A 23,246-nucleotide genomic window follows, 5' to 3' on the forward strand; every position below is an offset into this window, starting at 1 on the left:
GGATTCAGCCTCGACAACAGCCATAGAAAAGTGTTGGTCAGGAGAAAGACATAACATCACCTCACTTTTCCCTTTCGTAGATGGCAGCCGACATCACTTCCCACTGGGGAAGAGAACCCCCGCTGGGTAGGCGGTGGCCTTTACGTGAAAGCACCTCAGCAGAAGGAGCCCTGGAGAGACAGCCTGGTCTCCAGATGCAAGGGAGGCCTCTGTTCTTGTGCACTTGCTGTGAAAAACCCCACACTCACAAATTTTAATCAGACATTTCTTGCTTTTCCAGAAAACCTTTCTGTTGCATTATGACTTGGGACAATCAAGTCTTTTCTTCTAATGTGTTCAAAGAAAGTGCTATCCTGTTTGTTTGCTTATAGCGAATTAAAAAACAAGACAAAACAAAACAAAAATAAAACCTCAGCACTCTTAACACTTCCAAAATATTCATCTTTTATTGTATCATCATAATCTAAGTGTATTTGGATTAAGAATCTCTTCAGAAGGCTTCAAAAGCCTGAAGTAGTTTGCAAGGAGAGTGCCCTTGAAATTCAAGATCCTATTTCTGACAAAGCTTATAAATCATGATCTAAGGCCCACTGTAATGTGGAAGGCTCTAAATACAGGTGCACGGTTTCTTGGCATAAGTCGCGTAGAAGAACAATAACAGTAATTGGGAAAGTGAAGGAAAAGAGAAACGCTGAGACCAATATAACAATAATTTTTGTATCAGTCTGCTCGGTCCTGCCTACACATCCCAGGTTTACAGCTACAGAGGTTGACAGAGTGGCTGCTTGAAGTGGATTCACAGTGGGAGCCAGATTCTGCATTGCCATATTATGTGCAGGTTAGCCCTCCTTCAAGCCTCTTGTTATTATAGTACCTGGTTAAGAAAGATCCCACAAGCAAAACAACTAAACTAACAAATATCAGATAATTTATCTCTGACCCCTAATATAAACACGTATCCTCTGTGTCAGTTACATCAAGAAACACTGCTGTTTTCTTCTCGGTGAGCGCATGTGCATTTTGTAACAGAAACCCTTCCGTGAAGGACTTCACGGCCCCCCGTGTGTTTCTGATGCCCTTTGCTCTTTTGTAAAAAGGCAAGAAAAGAAAAATGTATGCACTTGTTCAACTTGAATTCTTAACCACCAGAAAAAAAATCTTAGACTTTTTTTTTCCTTTACAAAGTAAGTGGAACTCGTGAAAACACAGAATTTGACAATTAAAAAAAAAAAGCATAGTGATTAGTTTTTGCTTTTGTTTTGGTTTTTCAGGGAAACAGACATGTATTGAAATGTAATAAAAGCCAAGACTGCTTTACTCACTTTTTCAAGATGGTCTCATTAAGTCAACCTATTTTATTTTAGGAAAGTCTGCTTGCTCTTTAAATGCCATTTTCTTGCTCACTTTCGATTTCCCTTTGTCATCGTATCTGGAACAACTTTTTAGGAAGTTGGGCTAATTTCATTCTCCAGTTTAATTAAACTAGCGTTATCACAGAGCTAACTCGGGCCACCGGCAGCACCAGTCACAACAGTTTCGAAAGTAGCTGGTGCTGCTGTTGCTAGCAGTGAGATGTGACCTGAGAGCAGATGGGATGGCATTTTATGAAGGTCGGTGGGGCATCAGAGCTGCCCTCAATACGCTCCTGGCAAGAATTACGGTGTCTTAATTGCTTACCAAAAAAAGAGGTGATGAAACATTCTGTCTTTTTATAATCAACTGATCAGATCATGAGATGTGTACAGATTGATGGTGACCTAAAGGTAATTAAATTGCATTTGATTGGGTCATTATTTGAGCTAGAAACTGAGATACTAGGTCCAGAGTCCACCGTTTGCCTTGTGAGCGAAAATCTCACAGATCTCAGGTCTCTAGGTGTCGTGGGTTTTGGAAGGTGAAGCTTTGGACCTGACCCAGACAGACCTGGGCTGCCTGAGAATTTAAGGCTGCCCCATCACTTGCCTTACAATGTCCAAGTTAAGCCACGAATGACATTATAAAAGGGCTGTTACTTTATGCACAAGGGCACGGTGAGGCCATCACGTGATTATCAAGATATAATTATTGAAATTATGGTTTGACTTTGAGTATTTGACTTTATAGCTTGTTCTCAATCAACTGTGGTGTCAGCCTCACATTGGAAATCTATTTCCATGACTATTTAATACTGATGCTCTATCAAGTAGCCCATGTTTTATGTAACACTCTTTTTAAAAATTTGTCTTTCCTGAGAATGATGGCTACTTTTCTAAATCTACAGATATGGCTCCACTGAAAGTCTTTGAAGAATTTAATGTTGAAAATTTCACTATAGCTCAAAATATTTTAAACATCTTGAAAAAGTAAATGGAGCATTAATGCATAAATAATTCAGATCCATTTTAATTAGACACAATTTTGAAAGCTGAAAAAAGCCACATTATATTTACTGATTTGGAAGAGGAAAAAAGAATCTGTAGCCCAATGCCAGATCACAGATAATTACGTACCAGCAGACGGCAATTACATTGAACTGCTTTCAAGGAAGCCAAGGTTTCTAAAGGAGGAGAGAGGTAGTATTCAGGACATGCGCCTTGAACTGCAGTTCTGTACGGTCTGACTCGGGACAAGAGAAACCATGAAGTAGGTTAGGGGTGCAGACAGGTCATGACTTAGAGGCTAAAAATAGAATGTGGAACAGAGGACATTGGCTCTCACATGTATATTTTTAAGAACTAACTTAATGAGAAAATAGAGTTAAAAAAATATGGCGGCTTTGTTTGTATCTATCACTTTATAATCTATTCAAACATATATTAGATATATACACCTGGACACATGCATAGTGTCTGGGTGAATGGCCACATGCATAATCATCTCTCATGATTAATAATTTTAAATATACTATATAAAATAATAGATCATTGCTATACCAAAATATTACTAGTAAAAAGTTAGCTAGCACAGATATCTAATTTTACCCTCGCTCCCCAGCCAGCATTTTGATTAAAGCATTGAATAATCTGAGGCTAGTGCATTGTTTTCTCAGGCCAAATTGTAATTTTATCTATTATATTTAATCAACTAAAACAGGATTCATTTTAAGGCTTATTTTATTTACCATAATAAAGAAAACACGCTGCCAATTAACATATAGCTTGCCATCGATTTGAGGACAATCTGATTTCTGATTTCACTGATGATAAAGTGTGGTAAAAATGTGTCTCTGTGAACTGAGGAAATCCTGTATCTGTTACACAGCTCGTTCGGTGGGAAGCGGACACTGAGATGGGTATCAGCAGTCAGCGTGAGCTCTCGCCATCGACACCTGTACCGGACTGAAGGAGGCAGATCTGACTGGCAGGAGCGAGACCCTGAATGGTGAGCTCTTCACAGCAAAGATCTCCCCTGTCATCCAGGGAGCTCTGGGGCTGGGGGCAGAAGGGGGCCCTCAGAGTTTTCCTCAGTTGGAGGAGGACCAGCCCCAGACCAGGGGCATTGGGAAAGGCTACAAACATTTTTGGTTCTCACAATGGGGGTGAGAAAGCTACTGGCTTCTAATGGGCAAAGACCAAGGATGCTGCTAATACCCTCCCCTTCACGGGACAGCCCCCAACCTAAAGAACTTGTCAGTCCAAGCTGACAGTAGTGCTAAGGGTAGGAAACCATGCCTGGGCAGTGTGGGGCTGGGAAGTGTGGGGCAGATCTCTGCAGGCATTACACTCCCCATCTTCCAAAACCTTTGGTTGCTAGAAAATCGGATGTAGGCAGCAAATTAGGGGGGAAAAAAAAAGAAAGAAGATGGTTCCTAATTTTAAAAGCACTGCTAATATAGAAAGAGTGTAATTTTTATTGCAATGGAAGGTTGTTAGGGATCATGAATAAAGAATATCTTTCTTTTATGAAACACTCTTTGCTCCAATGTAAATTGGAGGCAGGGTTTTCCACAATGAACTGAAACCAACTGGTTCTGCTGCCCTTGGCCAGCAGGTCGTGGGCAATACATCTTGCCACGAGCTGTTTGATCATAGACGTTCATTAATCAAGGTCCTAAGAATGGAGTTCCATCGCCTTATTAGAGCTTGGACCTTGCAGGACAACTAATAGCCTTCATTGAATTGCATTTCCAAGTATTATTTACCTGTATTCCACACCGCCTGGGTCATGGTGAGTTTCTGACCACCATAAATCAGCTGTTGCCAGTGTCTTGTGTGGATTTCCAGGCAAGGAGTTTCTCAGTGTCAACATCACTGAATTATCAGTTCAAATCATCTCACAGATTGTCCTAGAGTGTGAGACGTCATAGTTCATTATTGTTGTATGAAATATATGTGGGATGTGCACATTGAACATGTTTACACTGGTGATAAAGAGAAGTTTCACACACTTCAACTAATTAAGAGAGTAAACTAGTTATGTTACACACAACAAATCCTGGGCTTTGTTCTGAAAGTGAACCTAAGCCAGTCGCCCCTGGATTTAGTTATAAAGGAAAGAAAAACAAAGAACATCAATAAATGTAAAGAGTTATTATAGCAGGGAAATATTTTTTAACATTGTTCTTTATGGTTTTTTTTTTTAAGATTTTATTTATTTGACAGAAAGAGATCACAAGTAGGCAGAGCGGGAGGCAGAGACAGAGGAAAGCAGGCTCCCTGCTGAGCAGAGAGCCCAATGTGGGGCTCAATCCCAGGACTCTGGGATCATGACCTGAGTGGGAGGCAAGGGCTTAACCTACTGGGCCACAGGTGCCCCCTTTATGTATTTTTCACTGAAGAAGAGTTGACACCCAGGGTACCATTAGTTTCAGGCATATGTCATGGTTATTCTATAAGTGTATGCCTTATGTTGTGTTTACAAATATAGCTACTGTCTGTCACCATACAACCCTGGTATAATGCCATTGACTATATTCCCTATGCTGTTCCTTTCATCCCTGTGACTTAGTCATCCCATAAGTGGAAGCCTGTAACTCCCACTCCCCCTCGTCCATATTGCCCATTCCCCCACCCCTCTCCCCTCTGGCAACCATCAGTTTGTTCTCTGCATTTATGGGTCCACTTCTAGTTTTTATCTGTTTATTTATTTATTTTTTAATTCCATCTGTAAGTGAACTCATATGGCATTTGTCCTTGTTTGTCTGACTTACCTCCCTTAGCATAATACCCTCTATGTCCACCCATGTTGTTACAAATGGCAAGATCTCACCCTTTTTTATGGCTGAGTAGTATTCCATTATATACATATTTAATATATTATACCCTCCTTACCCATTCATCTATTGTTGGGCACTGGGGCTGCTTCCATATCTTGGCTATTGTAAATAATGCTGCAATGAACATGAGGGTATGCATATCTTTTTGGATTAGTGTTTTCATTGTCTTTGGATAAATACCCATTAAGAGAATTATTGGATCCTATAGTATTTCTATTTAACTTTTTAAGGAACCTCCACACTGTTTTCCTGAGTAGCTGCGCCAACTTGCATTCCCACCAACAGTTCCCATTTCTCCACATCATTGACAACACTTGTCGTTTCTTGTGTTTTTGAGTTTAGTCATTCTGACGGGTGTGAGATGATGGTGGTGATGAGGTGATGGTCTCATTGGGGTTTTGATTTGTATTTCCCAAATGGGAAGTGATGTTGAACATCTTTCATGTGTCTCTTGAGCATCCACATGTCTTCTTAAAAAAAAAAAAAATGTCTGTTCAGCTCCTTTGCCCATTTTAATCAGATTATCTGTTTCTTTGGTGTTGTGTACATTCTTTATATATTTTGGGTATTATCCCCTTATTAAATATGTCATTTATGGGTACCTTTTCCCATTTAGTTGGTTGCCTTTTCTCTTTTTTGATGGCTTCCTTCACTGTACAGAAGTCCTTTATTTTGATGTAATCCCAGTCGTTTATGTCTGCTTTCATTCCCTTTGCCTGAAGACACGTGTCTAGAAAACTGTTAACTAAAGTTGATGCTAAAGAGATTATCGTCTATGTTTTTTTTTTTTTTTTTTCTGGGAGGTTTATGGTTTCAAGTCTTACACTGAGGTCTTTTTTTAAAAAGATTTTATTTATTTGTTTATTTATTTATTTGACAGATAGAGAACACAAGCAGGGGGAGCAGCAGGTAGAGGAAGAAAGAGAACCAGCCTCCCCACTGAGCAGAGAGCCCAATGTAGCACTCTGATCCCAGGACCCCAGGATCATGACCTGAGCTGAAAGCACACTCTTAACCTACTGAGCCACCCAGGCATCCCACATTTAGGTCTTTGGTCCATTTTGAGGAAAATACTTTGATGCAAATTCCTAAACATATCAGGTTTATTTTGAAGCCTAACAATATGTTTATTTGCTGAGACTAAATCAGTGGACAAGGCTGGCTGCCTGGATCCCCCAGCCTGACTTGGAGCAGGGATTACCAGTGAAATGACCCCTAATAGGCTCCAGTACAGCAGCTCCACCCAGGTGCAGCACACAGCAGCTAGCAGCATCCCTGGTAAGACCGGAGAAGGGAACGGTGTCCTTGAGAGTGGGGCAGTCTTTAGCCCAGCAAAGCCCAGCAAGTGCGAGCTCCTACTGGGTTCCAGTAGGATGGACTCCAGCAGGTCCTGTCCTGGGACTCTCCATAAGGACTGACTGCCCTAAGCACTGGCCAGTTTTTAAGAAACAGGCTTCAGTTTCCAAAAGGCTGTGCCCTGAAGAGCAACTCCCCTCCAGGCCATCCTGCTGTGGGCCGGCCTCACCTCACCTTACGAGAGGCTTCCCTTTTGCATCCTGGTTTTGGTTATCAAAATAGAGGTCTGCCTTTGCAGATACTATTATTGACCCTGAAAACTGCTTATCTCAAAATAACTTACATCTGTTACTTTCCTAGGGCACCTCTATGGGGAATCCCATGCATATTGGTCACAAAAGGCATTGTGCAATGTCTTCCAAGGTTTTCCCATCTATGAAGAGCTTTTGTATCTTCGTGGTGTTGAGGTTTTCATTTTATCAATATTAGCTTGATTTTTTAAAAAATTGCAATACTTGTGTGCCCAGTGACTGAACTTAAATGTTCAGGACGTTTCGACCATATCTGGAGTGTTGGCAAGCCTATGTCCACAGGTGCAACCTGTCTTCTCACTGGTGGGATTACAAAACATGTAAGACGTTTGTGACTAGCAAGCCCCACTTTCATTGTGTGTCCCTGTATCCGTGTTCTTCACTTATGGGACTTCTCCTTGGCAGATGTACGTTCTGAGAACAGGAAGGCCATGCCCCTACTGTTTTCCGAGTGGGAAGGCAAGTACACAAGGATCAGAGAGAACACAAGAGCAGTTCACGAAGAACTGGGGTCTGTTTTGTATCAATAATTTTAACCTGAAATGTAATGTCTCTTTGTTATTTATTTTACTCACATTTGACCTATTTCTAGCCCTATCTGGAAATTAAAACCCATAATTTATGTCACTTATTATATACCAATTCAATCGGTATGTTTTTAAAGAGGCAAAATATAAAACCATTTCTGTATCAGCAGAGCAAGTTGCAATGGCACCACTCACGGCATGTTGACAAATCTCTTCTGTGGAAATTTTCTTGAAAACCTTCATTTTCATGAGTGCAGTTATGACACGATCCTTGTTTTGTTTAAAGGAAGAAAAAGCACTGTGGGGTGTGAATGGATTATTCCTCGTTGTCAAGACTGTTTCAAAGTCCCCATGGGACCAGCCCATCTCTGAGCTGCTGTGAAGGCTGCAGCCACTTCTGGAAGGAGAAGGGTTTTCTGTGATGAGACAGAGGAGAAGGCCTGCCATCGCCAGGGCTGCTTGGGCTGAAAAGGTGAATTTTGAATATGGTCAGAGGAAGCTTCTGGCACCAGCATCACGCGCATGTGCACCCACCATCCAGCTTGGGGGGATCCTTTTCTGGTAAAACTCCTGTGTGCCCAGTCCCTGGAGCTGGCGGGGCCGTCCCTCCCCCTTGGGAGGGTCCTGTGGTCCTGTGGTATTGGAGATGCCACCGCCGCTCCCTGCGCCATTTCCTGGTGATGGGAAAAACAAAACCCCAAAACCAAAACGGTTATTTTTTATTGTTCCTTACCAGAAATTTCTAATGTTTTAGGAACTAAGAAAACTTTGTCTCCCCATAAAAAGTTGTCATGATTCCCTGAAAGTCCGTTGGACCAGGATTTAAACTCTCAAGTCACTGCAAGAATTCACCTGTGTCTTCATTGTGTTTAAGCCTTGGAAAACAGAACACCTGGGATTAACCCCAAGCTCAAAGGCAGAATGTTTGACTCTGTTGCAAAAACTATATGATAACGAGTGAATTCTCAGTAAAATAGAACAACCACTTGTGTTTTTTTTGTAAACAACACTTTACAGTAAACTAAACAAGTTTTAACAAACATTGCTCTAGGTTGGCCATGATTCCCAAGTCTGTGGAATTTAGGGCAGAAGTTAGGGAGGAGAATGGTTTCAGTGTTTCTCCATACTATGTCTATGTTTTTCTTACCATACGGCCACCCAATAATTTATATTTACATTTTAGTAATGTACACAGATCACATTAAAGTATAATGTAGGAGAACAGAACAACTCATAACATTGTCATCATTTTTTAGGTTAAAACAATGTATGCCAGTTGTACAAAGCTGTATGGTGCAGAGCGATAAGCAATATTTTGTTCAAACCTGCCATTTTCTGCCTAGCATTCTTTTCTAGAGTTATACTCTTAAAATCCACTACACTGGGCACTCTCGTGCATTTTTGTCAACATCGTTTTGCAGGGCAATCCTGGCAATGAAGTGCCTGTATCGTAAGGCATGTGGATTTGGGTCGTCCTTCCAAATCACCTTCTCCAGAGCGCACACCCATGGACACACTCTATTTATGTCAGACTCTCTCAAGAGCTCCTTGTGCCCACAGTTCAGGATCACTCAATGGCAAAGCAGCACTTTTTTTCCCCCTTGTGAAAGTCTTCATTGCCTATCTTGACTCTTTGTTTAAAACACAACATTAATAAAGACAATTTATGTTTTAGGAAATTATTTAGCCCAAGTTTTGTCAAAGCCATTCAAGTCATATTTTTCAGCGTTGTGAGTTTGTTAAGTTAACATTTATTAAGTAGAGGTCTGAGTGGGGTGTTGGATGGAAAGCCACAGTTCAGCAAAACCACAAGGGAGAGAGTAGTTGAGACCTGATGGGTCACAGGCCCTGGAGGAGACCTGTGGCTCCTTGGAAGGGCCACCAAGGGAGGTCAGACAGGGTGCAGGCAGAGAGCCCAGCAGCCATGGGCATGTACCACAATCGGCGTCTGAGGGCAAGTGCTTTTGGAATTCCAGAGCTAAGGCCACATTAGTCAACTCCAGTGAAAAAGATCAGGGTTTTGGTAAGCTCTGCAAGGGCGGACATTTTACCAAGGACTTACCTGGGGATGGAGCCAGGAGGCAGGGGAGACTGCTCATCACCCAGGGTGATGGGTGATGGGTATGTCCGATCAGGAAATTGGGAGCTGACACCTGTGACTCTGTGAGCTGCTACCTAGTGCATGAGCTGCTCCAGGGAAGGCTAGTGTCCGCTCAAGACCCCTCAAGACCACTGAGCCACACAGTGGAGAATGGAGCCCAATGCAGGAATGTGGTGAATCGTGTACCTACAATCTCATCTTATGCCTTTGAAATGAGTCCTAAGGCCACAGCCCCAAATCTTCTTTGACTGACCGGCTCATAGTTCGCTCCTGGTCCTCACATGAAGGAAAGTGTTAAGGGCCGTTCATGCTGTTCTTTCAGGAAAGAGCAAGGATCACAAAATATATTCATGTAGAAATGTAGCTAGCAGCAGCTGCAGAATGAGATGAATCTGAATTACTTTCCCACTGAATTCTTCCAGTGACTGATGGGAATGTTTCTGGAATTGTGCCTTCCTCCACCTAAAACTCCAGCTTGTTTTGGAAATCGTTTGGCGGATAATATGGATATTTATTTTGATTGACATAAAAAGGGGCATGTTTAAAAAACTTAAATATTTATCAAATTATAGAAATGTGATGCTGCAACGCTGAGGTATTATAATGTTGATAAGCAATATTTATCATTTGCATAATATACAGAGTTCTCTATAAGATGTCTGGGGAGTTTTACAATACATAGGATATCAGCGTAAAACATTGTTCTGAAAAGACAGAGCAGAGGTGAAGGGGATTTGGAGACACAATTCATCACAGGGATGAAAAGTTTGACATAGGATTTAGAGTCAATAATACAGTGACAAGTTTGTATGACAGGTGACAGGTAGTAACTAGGACAGCTATGGGGCCACTTCCTAGAGTATGTAAATATCCAGTCAGTACATTGTACACCTGAAACTCATATAATATTGTATACAAACAAAAATTTAAAGAATAAAGTGAAAAAATAAGAGAAGGGGAGGAAGGAAGGGGATTATGTGGATATATGTAGTAAATACAGAATTGATAACCAAGTCTGTTACTCACAAGAGTCATAAGACATGATGCAGTAATAGAAGTCTATTCAGTTTGGATAGGCTTCCCATAAGGAATCATTCGGAAACATTGTTTTACTGAAGAAAAACAGGAGTTTGCCATTGTTCTGGAACATGGGGAGATGCGGCTGAAGGAGCACCGAGGGCAGCTGTGCCCTGACCCTTATGAGGACAGCTGGTACTGGGAGTTCACTGACAGTTGGGCTTGAAGCTTAGATGAATGGAACAGAAGACCTATCTTCTAATGGGAGGGAGAATCAGAGCATGATAGTAGCACATCACACCCTGAGTTTTAACCATCTATTTGCCATACAACATCATAGCATTTCCTACCCAGAAGCATCCTGAGGAACATGAACTTTAGAACTTCCTTCTTACCAAAGCATCAGCCCCTTGAAATAATACTTCCACGTTCCCTAGAAAATATCTGCAGGAGCACTCAAGCACTGAGGGAGGCTACAGCCACTGGTTCTCTCTGTGAAACGTGCTCTTTGGGGATGCTCTGAATCTCTTCTTCCTCTCTCCAATTCTCCTATAATCACTTAAGTGCCCTGAAGCTTGGGATTAGATATTCTGCTTTGATTTGAGAGGCCTTGGGGATACATAAAGGAACAGAGAATCACAGTTTATGACACTGACATCATGCCTATAGGATAATAGTCTGAAAACTTAAAAAAAAATACATTGGAGAAGATCTGAAAGTGAATCGGACTTTGGGTCATTACCAGCATTTTTCATGTTCTCTCTCCATGGCAGAGGCGGGGAAGGGAAAGGGTGCTGCTGAAACTACACCCTGTTGGGAGAAATGGTAATATTTGAGCCCTCTCAGATGTCAAGGGAATTAAGTGTAATCCGTCTCAAAGTCACAAGAGAATGATTTTCCCTGGGGTGGAAAATGAGTAATTAAGAATGCTTTGTTAGTGATCTTGGTGATGACCTTGATAGGAAGACCATCTGTGGTTAGCCCATCATTTTCTGGCAGGGAAGATAACCTCACCCGCTGTTTTTAGCGCTCAACAGAACAAAAGAGCTCACTGGGAGTTGTTCTGTAAGCTTTTTGTTTGGATCCAAGGAAATTCTGTCCATCTTGCTGTTTATAGCCCAGAAGGCTATCAGTGGCAACATCTGTGGTCTTATGTCATACCCCCTCTTGCTATGGAGAGAAAAGTCTAACCTAAGCTCTTTTGCTCATGAAATGCTCTCGTGGTTTATGAGTTACAGTAATTCACAGGTTGATCCTAAGACTGACCTTGAAAACAGCTGCACTTACAGCATCTGTGAGAAGACTCCTGTTTTCTTCTCCAGAATCCCTGTTCTCAGACCAGTGTCTTCTTTTCCTCAGATTTGAAGAGATACACACTTCGGAGGTGATAACAAGAGAGAGGGAATGCATCAGACCACAGCGGTGGTCTTGCTTCAGCCATCAGCACCGAGCTGGGATCCTGCACGGATTTTGGGGGTGTTCCTGTGACAGCTGATTGGCTAAAAGGAAAAAGAAATAAGGCTGGAGAAGTGTCCCCATTGTGTTAACAAGAGGTGGGTGAGAAACTGGTGTGGCAATTTCTCTGTTTAATTAGATGTTTGGCATAAAGTCGGTTGAGGTGCTTTGTATCCTAATCTGTCTTCTTATTGGAGCTCCAGGAGAACTATTTTAGTGATATTGTATGTTTTAAAGCTCTTCTGGTGTTTTGGGGCCAGACTTGGACACCATGACAGCAAAAATAGAATTAGAGAGTTGTGAGTAGAAGAAATTAAAGGGTCTCCCAGAATGCTCCCCTCCCTGGGACATCACACCTAGCTCACTTCCTGCCCTTTGCTCACGCCACAGCCCTGGAGCATGACTGGATGGCAGTTTGGGCCCCAGATATCACTGGCTGGGCCCAAGATCCCACAATATTTGAATGTGTAATGAAAAGGTAGCCTGGATTTCCAGCTTCAGCTCTAGAGCAGAGAGCAGGTAGATCTCAGTAAGAGTGGAATTAGGAGGACTTGGAGCTATAGTCAGAAAGAAACACGATAATGTGAGAAAACTCTGTGTGTGTGTGTGTGTGTGTGTGTGTGGGTGGGTGGGTGTGTAGGGGGGTGTCTCTAGAGAAAAAGAGCCCAGAGGATATTATACAGAATTGGCTTACATTGTTATGGAGGCTGAGAGCTAACCATCTGCGGTCAGGAGTCTGGAGCCCAGCAGAGTGAAGGGAAGAGCAATGTCCTGCTCAGAGCCAGGGAGGCAAAGAGAGGGAAATCTTCCGTACTCAGTCTTTGGCTCTACTCAGGCCTTCAAGGGATCAGGTGAGCCCATTCACGCAGAGGCTGGGATAGGAGTGGGCCTTCTGCTTTATTCACTTTACAGGTGCAAATGTTCATCTCACCCAGAAGCACCCTCACAGGCATACGGAGAACAATGTTCAACCGAGCATCTGGGCGTCCGTGGCTCCGTCTAAAATTAGACACACAAAATTAGCAATCATAGAGTGCTCTATTAACAGAGCCCAGAACAGGATGAGATCAAGTGTCTATAGTTTTATCTCCATTGAGTGAATATGTAGGAAAAACAACATTTTGGCTTAAACTTAAAAATTATGTTCTCTAAATGAAAAAAGGGGACGTAACTGAGAGATTAGTTTATTTACTGAAATTCAATAAGTAGCTTTCTACATACAGCTGATTGACATGTTTGGGGTGTGTGTGTGTGTGTGCGTGTGTGCACGTGTACAACTTAGCAGTGATTTTTTATAAATTAAGTTAGCTGGGGCTTTGGAGGATTTGCTTAGGTGAAATTTAAGGGTATGTCTTGATTTTAAAAGAAATATTTTTTTGTCTTGTTAGAAAAGTAGCTTGAAACAAGTTCTATTCATTTCCAAAGGTCAGTATTGTCCTTCAAGTTTTTCCTCTGGGTGTGCAGGGAATATGAGTCACAGTTTCCTATTTTTTCCTTAATAGTACAAATCGTGCTTCTTTCCACTTGGGTATTCCAGAAAACAATTGCACTCATCCTGTTGGCAAGTACCTCCTAAACTGTGTCTTGTAGTGCTTTTGAGAACATTTCTGAGCAGGCTAATGAAGTTCTTCATCATTAGTGCTCCCTTCTAAGGGCTTGGAAAATAGCACTTGTTAAAGATTTATGATATTGTCAGTGAAAATTTCATCTTAGAGGAGACATATGGGTTCAGCTAACATTAAATCATTCTTTCTAATTGGTCCTATAGATACATATATACCAATCACTACAACATATATACTTCTTTGCTGCATTTCTTAAAAAAAAATAAAATTGTTTTATGAAAAAATGCCTTTTGAAGCACACAGAGAGAAGCTGTAAAATAGCCTAATGTCTCCTCATGGAGTGGAAGTTTCTGGGGACTCAAGTCTCAGATCAGGAGAGGGACCGTGACCTGCATCTCAGAAGCTCTCCTCAAGCTCCCTACCAAAAACCATGCTCCTGTTCTCACCAAGATAACCAATATTCTGAATCCCAGCACAGAGGAGGAATTTTGTCACCTTTGGTACTCTTTACAAATAAAATCATACAGAATATACTTGGGAACCTGGCTCTTTTGCCAGGTTCTAGAGATTCTTCCCTGTTGTTGCAGCAAACTAATTCCTTCAAATTTAGTGCTACATAATATTATATGAACATGTAACAATGTATCCACTCTTCTGCTGATGTACATTTGCACTGTTCTTGGGTTTGGTTATTATGAATAACTCTATTCTGAGTATTTTTGGACATGCTCCTTATATACATCTGGATCCACTTTTGTTGGCTCTATACACAGGAGAGAACTTTTTGGCTCATGGGGTACAGTTATTTGCAAGTTTAGACATAACATCAATTGGTTTTCAAAGTCACTGTCACAAGTTACATGTCCTCCAGCAGTGTGACTCTCATGATGACTCCACAGCCTTACCAATAATGGGCATTGTTTTCCTATCTTTGTTCTTTGTTTGTTATTATTATTTTTTTCTAAAGATTTTATTTATTTATTTGACAGAAATCACAAGCAGGCAGAGAGGCAGGCAGAGAGAGAGGAGGAAGCAGGCTCCCCGCTGAGCAGAGAGCCTGATATGGGACTTGATCCCAGGACCCTGAGGTCAGGCAGAGGCTTTAACCCACTGAGCCACCTAGGTACCCCTGTTTGTTATTATTTGTTTGCGGAGTTTAACCCTTTCTGTGGTTGGGTAACAATCTCTCCCTAGCGTTATTTGCATTTCCCTGGTGGTTAATGAGTTCAAACATCATTTCAGGAGTCTAATGGCCATGTGAGAGGAAATGCAAGCAGGACATGGGGCGGAAAAGTGGGGGGAGGGGGACAGTGTTCGGAGAGGTCCACAGATCAGTGTGCTCTGTCTGTGTTCAGCAGTCTCACCAGGAAGGACTGGGCCGGAAGAACACCCGGCCTTTGTCACCTCCCTGCTGTCTTTTCCAGTGTTCACTATGGGTTATGCTTACTCCTAAACTCAAAGCGTTTTGATCCACTCAATGAGTCTCAGAATTCAGTCATCAGAAACAGCCAACAATAACTATTTTGAAGTACCAAATGGGAATTACAGTTGATAGATTATTTGGGAAAACCTGTATGCCATAGGACAGTTCTTGGCAGCCCAGTCTCAGGAATACCCTGGTTATGCTTCCAAGTGAACGACTGGACATGTTTGCAATGAGGTATTGGTTTTGTCCAAGAAAGAACTGAGCTATTTCCATGGGATGGTTCATCACGGTGGTGTTGAATTGCTCGGGACCATTCATGACAGAATGCATCTTCTGAATAAGGCTTGTACCTCTTCCTTCTTCTCCATTTTGTTAACAGTCCTGGACAAACACCACTCTGGTCTAGCTTTAGAGAGTGTCCACAACCCTCCTACGAATACATGTTTACTTCACCTACCAGTTCATTAATTAGGGATCACATCCTTTGTTCAAAACTTGATTTTTCCAGAACCATGTCTGAGTAAAGTTGAACACATTAAACTGTTGATTTTATTACAATTAATGATAACTTTTTATTAACATAAATTATTAAATGTATTAAATTAACAATAATATGTAAACTTTCCTATTGATTTAGCAGAACTGACCTTTCCAAGACAGGAAAAAACACATCTTTCAAATAATTCTCTTGATGATAATATTAATTTTCATTACATACACCTGACTGATAGCCTTCAATATTTTAAATTGCCTATTAAATATGTCCCCAAAATCAAATGAACATAAATAACTCTGCAATTTAAATTAATTGATAATCTGTGATATGTGTTTTTTATTTCATCTAGGTCTTTGGGTTTGATTGAGAAGATTTTAAAGCAGCATTTCTGTTAGATATTTATGTTACCATTTTAATCTTGTAGATTCAGAACCAATTCATTTTCATGTGAGACTAATTTAAACTTAATGAAAACCAGACTGTGCTCTATTCTGTGGTTATTACAGATTCCACTCACTGGTACATATTCTTCAGCACAGATTTTTTTTTCTTTTCTGTTTTTATGCTTTAAATTTATAATTGGTTTCTAAATTTTACAACAGTTTTTCCTATTTGAAAATAACCTGTAGAAGCCTAAAATAGCAAGTTTATTTTTGCCTTTTCTTTCACCCCAAATATTTTATTACTGCAAAACCAGAAATTCCTATTAGTTAAGGGTATCATTATTTATGTTTTTCTTTCTTCCTCCTATAATGTGAGTTCCACAGCAGCACAGAAGATAATATTTGTCAAATGGTAAATTTATACTAATAGAGCTCAAATAAGTTTTTTTTTAAATCCATAATGATATTTCTTTCCTTCCTCCATTTCCCCTACTTTTCCCTCCTGCTTTGCTCCGTGTGCTCAGGAAGGATGCATCTTGTTGCCCTTCTGTCCTGAGATCAACTGGCCTTTTAATGCACTGTTGAATTCAGTGTCCTGATGTTATGTTAAAGATTTGTGCATACTACATTCATCAGAGGTAGTGACCTGTGATTTTATTTTCTTGTGGCATCCTTCTGTGGTTCTGATATCGGGGGAAGGCAGGCCTTGCCTTGTGAAATGAGTTCATTCAATCTTCTTCTTCTTCTTTTTTTTAAATAATCAGCGTGTCCAACTTTTCCCTCTCGTTGTGAGTAAGCCTCGGTGGGTGCATGTGAGTCATATTGATCCACTTCTTCCAGACCATCCAGTGTGCTGGGGCATCCTAGTAAACCCTTAGGATCTATTATTATAGAACTGTAATAGTCAGGACAGTGGAACAGTGACATAAGGGTAAAGAAATAGAAGAGAAGGGATGTCCAGACAGACTCACATATATACGGCTAATTGATTTTAAAGGCATCGGGTCATTTGAAAGCAAAAATACGACAATATGAAGAAAACATATTTGTCTTTTCTATTTTATTTAAATAAAGATAATCTCTTCTTAATATATATACATATATATTTGTCAAAAACATCAATCTGTTTATAATTAAAATCTGCTGAGTTTATTTCATGTGAATTATGTGCCAATAAAGTTAATAAACATATGTTATATAGAAAACAGAAAAAGAGAGAAAAAACCCTACCATTCTGAGATTATTTTAGTTGACTAATTTTGGCATATTTTTCTGCATAAATCTAAATGGTGAATATTTATTACTTTCCCACTTTTAAAAAGTTGTTAAAAATGTGAATGGTTTTCAGGTAAATTTCCGGGTGTTGTAGATTATGTGGTCATGTTTTCAGCGGCTGAGCATGAGTACTCCACATCTTCTTTCTCAGCCAGACGTGCGGACATGCCATGTGTATTTTCATCCACCTTCTTGGGGAGAAATAGAATAAGTGGCCCGAAGAAGAGGAGTATTGTTTCCTTTTTATACCTTTGCATCCTGCCTTATGTCTCTGAAGCCAAAGAACAACAATAAGAAGAAAAACCCACTGACCCCTGAACATATTCACACCAACTCTCTGCTGTGAATGTAAGAAGTCGGCCTCACTGTGGTTGCCATAACTTCAGTCTTTCCATCACAAGTGTTTCCAAAGATGCTCACCTGTTTCTCATGCATCAGAATTTTCATGTTCACCCCCTCCCCCCAAATTCTTGCTGTCTTTCCCTGGTCTTTGGATTCATTCCTCTTGGGAGAAGGAATGCCCCTGGGGCCAGCAGGGGCGGGGGGGTTAGGGAGGATGACAGGTTCTACTAATGTTAAAGATGTTTTCTTCACACTTAGGAGGAAAAACATGCTCCACACACTCCTGGTTTGCTGACGGGAGACCCGCAGGAATTACTCCTCTATCAGCTTGGCTGAGATGACAACAGTAAGAACAAAAACCCTTGGGTTCTGACTTGATTTACCCTGAAGATAAATTCATGACCTATCATTTGTCTTTTGAGAGAGGTTATATAAAATTTAGACGGATGAAAATTAACATACAAGAGAATAGAGACGTCAAAGGACACAAGTGTGAGTTATGAATACAAGTCAGCTTTGTGCTGGCAAAGATCACAAGCACAATGTCAAACCTCACAAGGCATGCAGGAGGGTTTGAAACCTGGTACCAAACTGCCTCCTTTAACTTTCATTCAAGAATTGTCCGTAAAAAGCATCTGTGTTTAAAAAATTTTTTTAAAGATTTTATTTATTTATTTGACAGAGAGAGACCAAGCAGGCAGAGAGGCAGGCAGAGGGAGACAGAGGAGGAAGTAGGGTCTCTGCTGAGCAGAGAGCCCTATGTGGAACTCGATCCCAGGACTCTGGGATCATGACCTGATCCGAAGGCAGAGACTTTAACCCACTGAGCCACCCAGGCACCCCTGTGTTTTTGAATTTTACAGACTGCCTACATAGACTTCGCCTGTGCTTAACTTTGGGGAAACATCTTCAGCGTGCGGGTATAACATTTGTTACAAGTCTGTTTATTTCTGCTCCGTGTTCTGTTTCTGACCTGGTGGTTTTGCTTAGGGGAACTGCAATTGCAGTAACACGGCTGGTGATGTCAAAGAAAGGATTTAGACTTGCTTAAAAAATGGGCTGTGCGTGATGGATTTTCTAGGTTGGTAAGAAAAGCAGCAGGAGTCTATCACATAATAACAAACTTAGTGCTTTAGAATAAGACAAACACGATGCCTAATTTACCAATGCTATGATAAAAAATGTATTTTACTCAATCAGATTTTGCAACATTATATTTTCAATGGATATACTTTCAGGATAGGGAACATATAGTACATACAATTCCTTTTTTTTTTTTTAAGCAAAGTATTCTCTTTTGAAAGATACATTTCATTCTTAAAAATTTCTGATAAACATATGTACTGCTAAAGTCTTTTATGCATATTTGTATGTTCTCTAACTCAGAGCTAACTAGCTCTTTTAGCCAGTGAAACTGCAGGAAATTTTTTTTTAAGATTTTACTTATTTCTTTGAGAGAGAGAGAGGGAGACAGCATCTGAGGCAGACTCTGCACCAAGCACAGAGTCCAATGAGGGGCTCACTCCCACAGCTGTGGGGTCATGACCTGAGCTGAAACCTAGAGTCGATGCTTAATTCTCTGAACCACCCAGATGCCCTGAAAGTGCAGGAAATTATACTGGGAATGAATTCCCCATTCATGCTACAATTTTTGTGTCTCACTTGACCCCTTGACCAGCGTTCCTGTCTCACAGATCTTTCTCTTAGTTTTTTGGGTCTAATTTTTTACATATTTGCAAGTTTTCTGTCTTATCTCACGGAACAGTGCCAAAACACAAGGGGAACTATTTCAAAGTCATAAAATGGTGGGAAACAGTTCTATCAACCAGGATTTTAAAGATTTTATTTATTTATTTGACAGGCAGAGATCACAAGTAGGCAGAGAGGCAGGCAGAGAGAGAGAGGAGGAAGCAGGCTCCCTGCTCAATCCCAGGACCCTGGGATCATGGCCTGAGCTGAAGGCAGAGGCCTTAACCCACTGAGCCACCCAGGCACCCCTCAACCAGGATTTTAAACTCTAGTTAACTTCAGTTATAATATTCATGAAAATGTTAATGACTATTAAATGCCTTAGTGTTGCTTAATTAATTTTTTTCTGAATGTAAGTCACAATCTTACTCAAGATAATTAAATTATGGGATGAATTACAGTTTGTAACTATGTGTTCCATAACAGTCACAAAAGAATTAGGACCTTTAACTTACTCAATGATAAGTCACAGTTATTCAGAAATACACAAAGTATGTAATAAGCTAATGAAGGCTTGGAAAGCAATTGTTCACAGTGGTATGAGGGCTAGACAGGAAATAATGTGCTGCAAGTTTTGGGTCTTACAAGGAAAGTTGAAGGTCAGTGTGTGGTAAATCAAGTAATGATCCCTGAAGATACTCACTTCATAATTCCCAAAATCTGTGACAGGGAACTAAGGCAACTGGTGGAATGAAGGCTGCTAATCTGCTGGCCTTAAGATAGAGAGATGATCCTGGGCTTTCTGGGTGGGCCCAGTATAATCACAAAGGTCTTTCATGTGCATGAAGGAGGCAGAAAGGTGGGGGGGAGTGGAATTTGAGGACTTGTCTTTCTGCAGCCGGCTTTGAATATAAAAGGGGGCTTCCACATGCTGATAAAGATAAAGAAAAGCATCATACCCTTGAATCTCAAAAAAAAAAAAAAAAAAAAACCAGCCCTGCTGACACCTTGATTATAGCCCAGAGAGACCCATGCTGGATTTCTGCTTTAAGGAACTGGACGATAAGAAGATTATGTTGATATAAGCCACAACATTTGTGGTAATTTTTATGGTACTTATAGGAAACCAGGGCAATCTGAATGGGAAAATAAACTTCAAGTGGACCACTACTAAACAAAATTTATGCAATAGTCAAAGTGTGTCTTATTTGTCTAATTTTCTTATGAAAATTTTTCATAAAACTTGTTAGAGTTCTGCAGCTACTTATTCTGAACACAATAGAGAATGAAGATCTAAGTCTGATGTTGCTTTGCATCAAGAAAATAGACTTAAGACTTAAAGAGAGGTCCACAGACATGTAGCTATCTTGCTTTAGAGCAATTTAATTTACAGATGGCTCTCTCCGTCAGGACCCAGTTGCCAAAACATTTCAACAGCAATCCTTAGGAGGTTTTGAGACTCTGAACCTGCAACTGTAAAGAGGACAGGCTTGGAGAACGTGGGACAAAGCAGATGCAAGAGTGACCTAGTCAAGCTGTGGCCGTGTGAAAAACCAACAGGACTGTTCATACCACATTCCATTGAGCTAAGTGTGTGGCGAGCAAAAGCAAGGGAGATGACATTTTAGATGTGGTTTTAACAGTCACGTCCAGATGGTTTCAGGATCTCCACCTAATCATGTCATTTTGTTTCATCAAACTCTAGCTGCTCCTTGAAAATCATCTTTGTGCAGAAAAAAAGTTTCATGTCATGTAACTGGACTATGATTTTACTCCAGCGAATTGTTAGTAGGATGGTGTTGAGGTTTGGCGGAGCACCAGGAGTTGTGCCCCATATCTAGCATCATTGATGGTATTTAAGGAAAATAGACTCTGCGTCAGACTGTAACACGAATATAACTGCATTGCACAATGGCTGAGTTATGTCTAGAAATACAGCCCTGAAATCAAATCTTTGTGGGGCCATTTGGGCTATTTCACAGCAATCCTGTTGCTAGCCCAACTCAGCCACCTCCGATTCTCACAGAAATAATTCTGCTCTCAGCACTGCCCAGCAGCCGCTCTGTCCCATGCTCACTAAGTTTGGGATGGGGCCCTTCCCAAGCTCGGACTGCTAATCTGCAAAATGACCTTGGGGTGCTTTTCACAGCAATGCAATGGACTGATCTAGTCTTGCTCGGAGCACACTTTTATCTACATCTCTCCCTTCTCCTAACCCTTTGCACAAAAGCCACCACGATGGACTCTTCCTTTGAAGGTAGGAGACAAGCTCAAGGAGAGACTGGGGTGAGCATTTAGGATTTGAAACATTTTCCTTTATTTCTCAGCTGTGGATGTGCCTGTTGTATGGAGCCTGCCTTGGGTCATAAAATGTGAAAAAGGAAACAAAAATACTTTAAAGACAATGTTGCAGCCTCATTGGCAGGTAGGGAGAAATGAGATTTGTTATACAGTCTGAAGCAGAAGCAAAGAGAAGCCAGTGTTTCATCTGTTCATTCTGGAGAAAAATAAATGTGATCTCTTTTGTTGTTCACTTATTGTTGGAGGAAAGAGGAATTATTTGTCTGTTTCTTTGTTTATGGCAAAGGCCAGTTTGAAAACATTGGAAGTTGGCCAATCCTGGGTTTGTTCAAGTTCTGTAATTGGAACATCTTTGGTAAATCCGCTTACTCTGAAAATGGCACATCGGGCGGCTGGATGGTGGTGCGGGATGGCCTTTGCCTCTGTCCGTTGTGCTCCATGTTTCTGAGCTACACGTGTCCGGTCGCGTGGATTTTCCCCTGTGATGTTCTGAAGCACGTTTCTGAAGAATTGGCAGTCGAGTCATCTCTGTTCAATTGTGCCTACAACTACAGTTGGAATTGCGTTCGCTAATGAGATTTTCTCACTTTTGAGCCAGTTTTGGTCATTCAAGAAACTCTGATAGCTTTTGAAATGGTCAAAAGTTGACCATCCAAGAATAAAAGGAACTCTGGTTACCTGTAGTTCATCTGAGACACTTAATAACAGATAAATAAAAATGCGGGCTGTGTTTTTCCTGCTCCAGTGAACGAGCATCCATCCTCCTGTCATGGACGGATGCTGTCCTTCCTCTCTGCGAGAGTGTCACCTCGAGTCCCCCAGCAGGCCAGGGTGCGTGTGTCCCGCCACAGTGAACAGGGTCCACCCCTTGCATCGCTGCTCTTACTAGGTTTTTTAAAGACACGGGGTCAGTTATGAATCCCTTCCTGCTTTGTAGGAAGCCAGTACAAGTGCCAGATATCAAACATAAGAAGGCTTAACTTAATTCTGGATAAAAACCAAACAAATTAAACAATTTTAGGATGAAAGGACTGCATCCAGAACAATTTTAGGGGAGTAATTGCTATCCTACGCTTACTTGCAGGGCATTTCAGGCCTGTGAGTTAGAAAAGCATTTCTGCCAAAGACATTTTTGTCATCTGTGGATACTGTTGAGAAGTGGTCACAGGCCCTTTGAGAAGGGGACAGTGGCTCACTGTGGCTTACTGAGGTGTTTACATGGAAGGCCTCAGATAGTAAAAGTTCCCTTTCATTTAAAAATATTCCTTGAATACCAAAAATCCATCGGTGACCATTCTGGGACCCTGAAGAATTTTCTAACCCAATACACACACACACACACACACACACACACACACACACACACACACACACAGAGTAGTATCATTTTCCCCATATTTAAAACGTGCATAGGTGGTAGGGTACAATTTACCTCACTCTACAACTTACTTCTTCTTCTGAATAATGTATCATCGTGTTGTAACCATGTCAACACAAGGATGTACTTTTTTCTTTTTAACTGCTACGTAGTAGTCCATTTTCACATGTTTCTATGATGTGCAAGTGTGCACATGTGAGTGTTTGCCTGTGTTTCTGTATGAGTGTACTGTTTTATGCAGCGGTCCTGACTCAGTTAGTGGGATGGACCATGAAATACTTTTTATCTCCCCACACCATCTTCACATATGTTAGTTGAATTTTCTTTTCTCATCATGTAATATTTCCTCATATTCCATGGTTTCTGGTCAACTTCACATGTTGAGATTTAGTCTGAAATGTCAATAAATTATTGAATTTAATTCTCACTCCTTTCCCAGAACCAAGTAGAATTTTTTCCTAAAATGCAAGGCTCATTCAACATTTAAAAA

General features: G+C 40.9%; 1 long non-coding RNA gene across 1 annotated transcript; it reads left to right on the plus strand.

Annotated features, from left to right (window-relative positions):
- Positions 1-1,375: 1,375 nt before the first annotated feature.
- LOC309859802 lies at positions 1,376-7,868 on the plus strand. Its single transcript, XR_014308918.1, has 3 exons — positions 1,376-1,763; positions 3,241-3,360; positions 7,496-7,868. It is a non-coding gene; the product is annotated as an uncharacterized lncRNA (long non-coding RNA).
- The last annotated feature ends 15,378 nt before the right edge of the window (positions 7,869-23,246 follow it).

This window comes from Mustela nivalis (genome assembly GCF_964662115.1).
Source record: "Mustela nivalis genome assembly, chromosome: 2".
Taxonomy (NCBI): Eukaryota; Metazoa; Chordata; class Mammalia; order Carnivora; family Mustelidae; genus Mustela; species Mustela nivalis.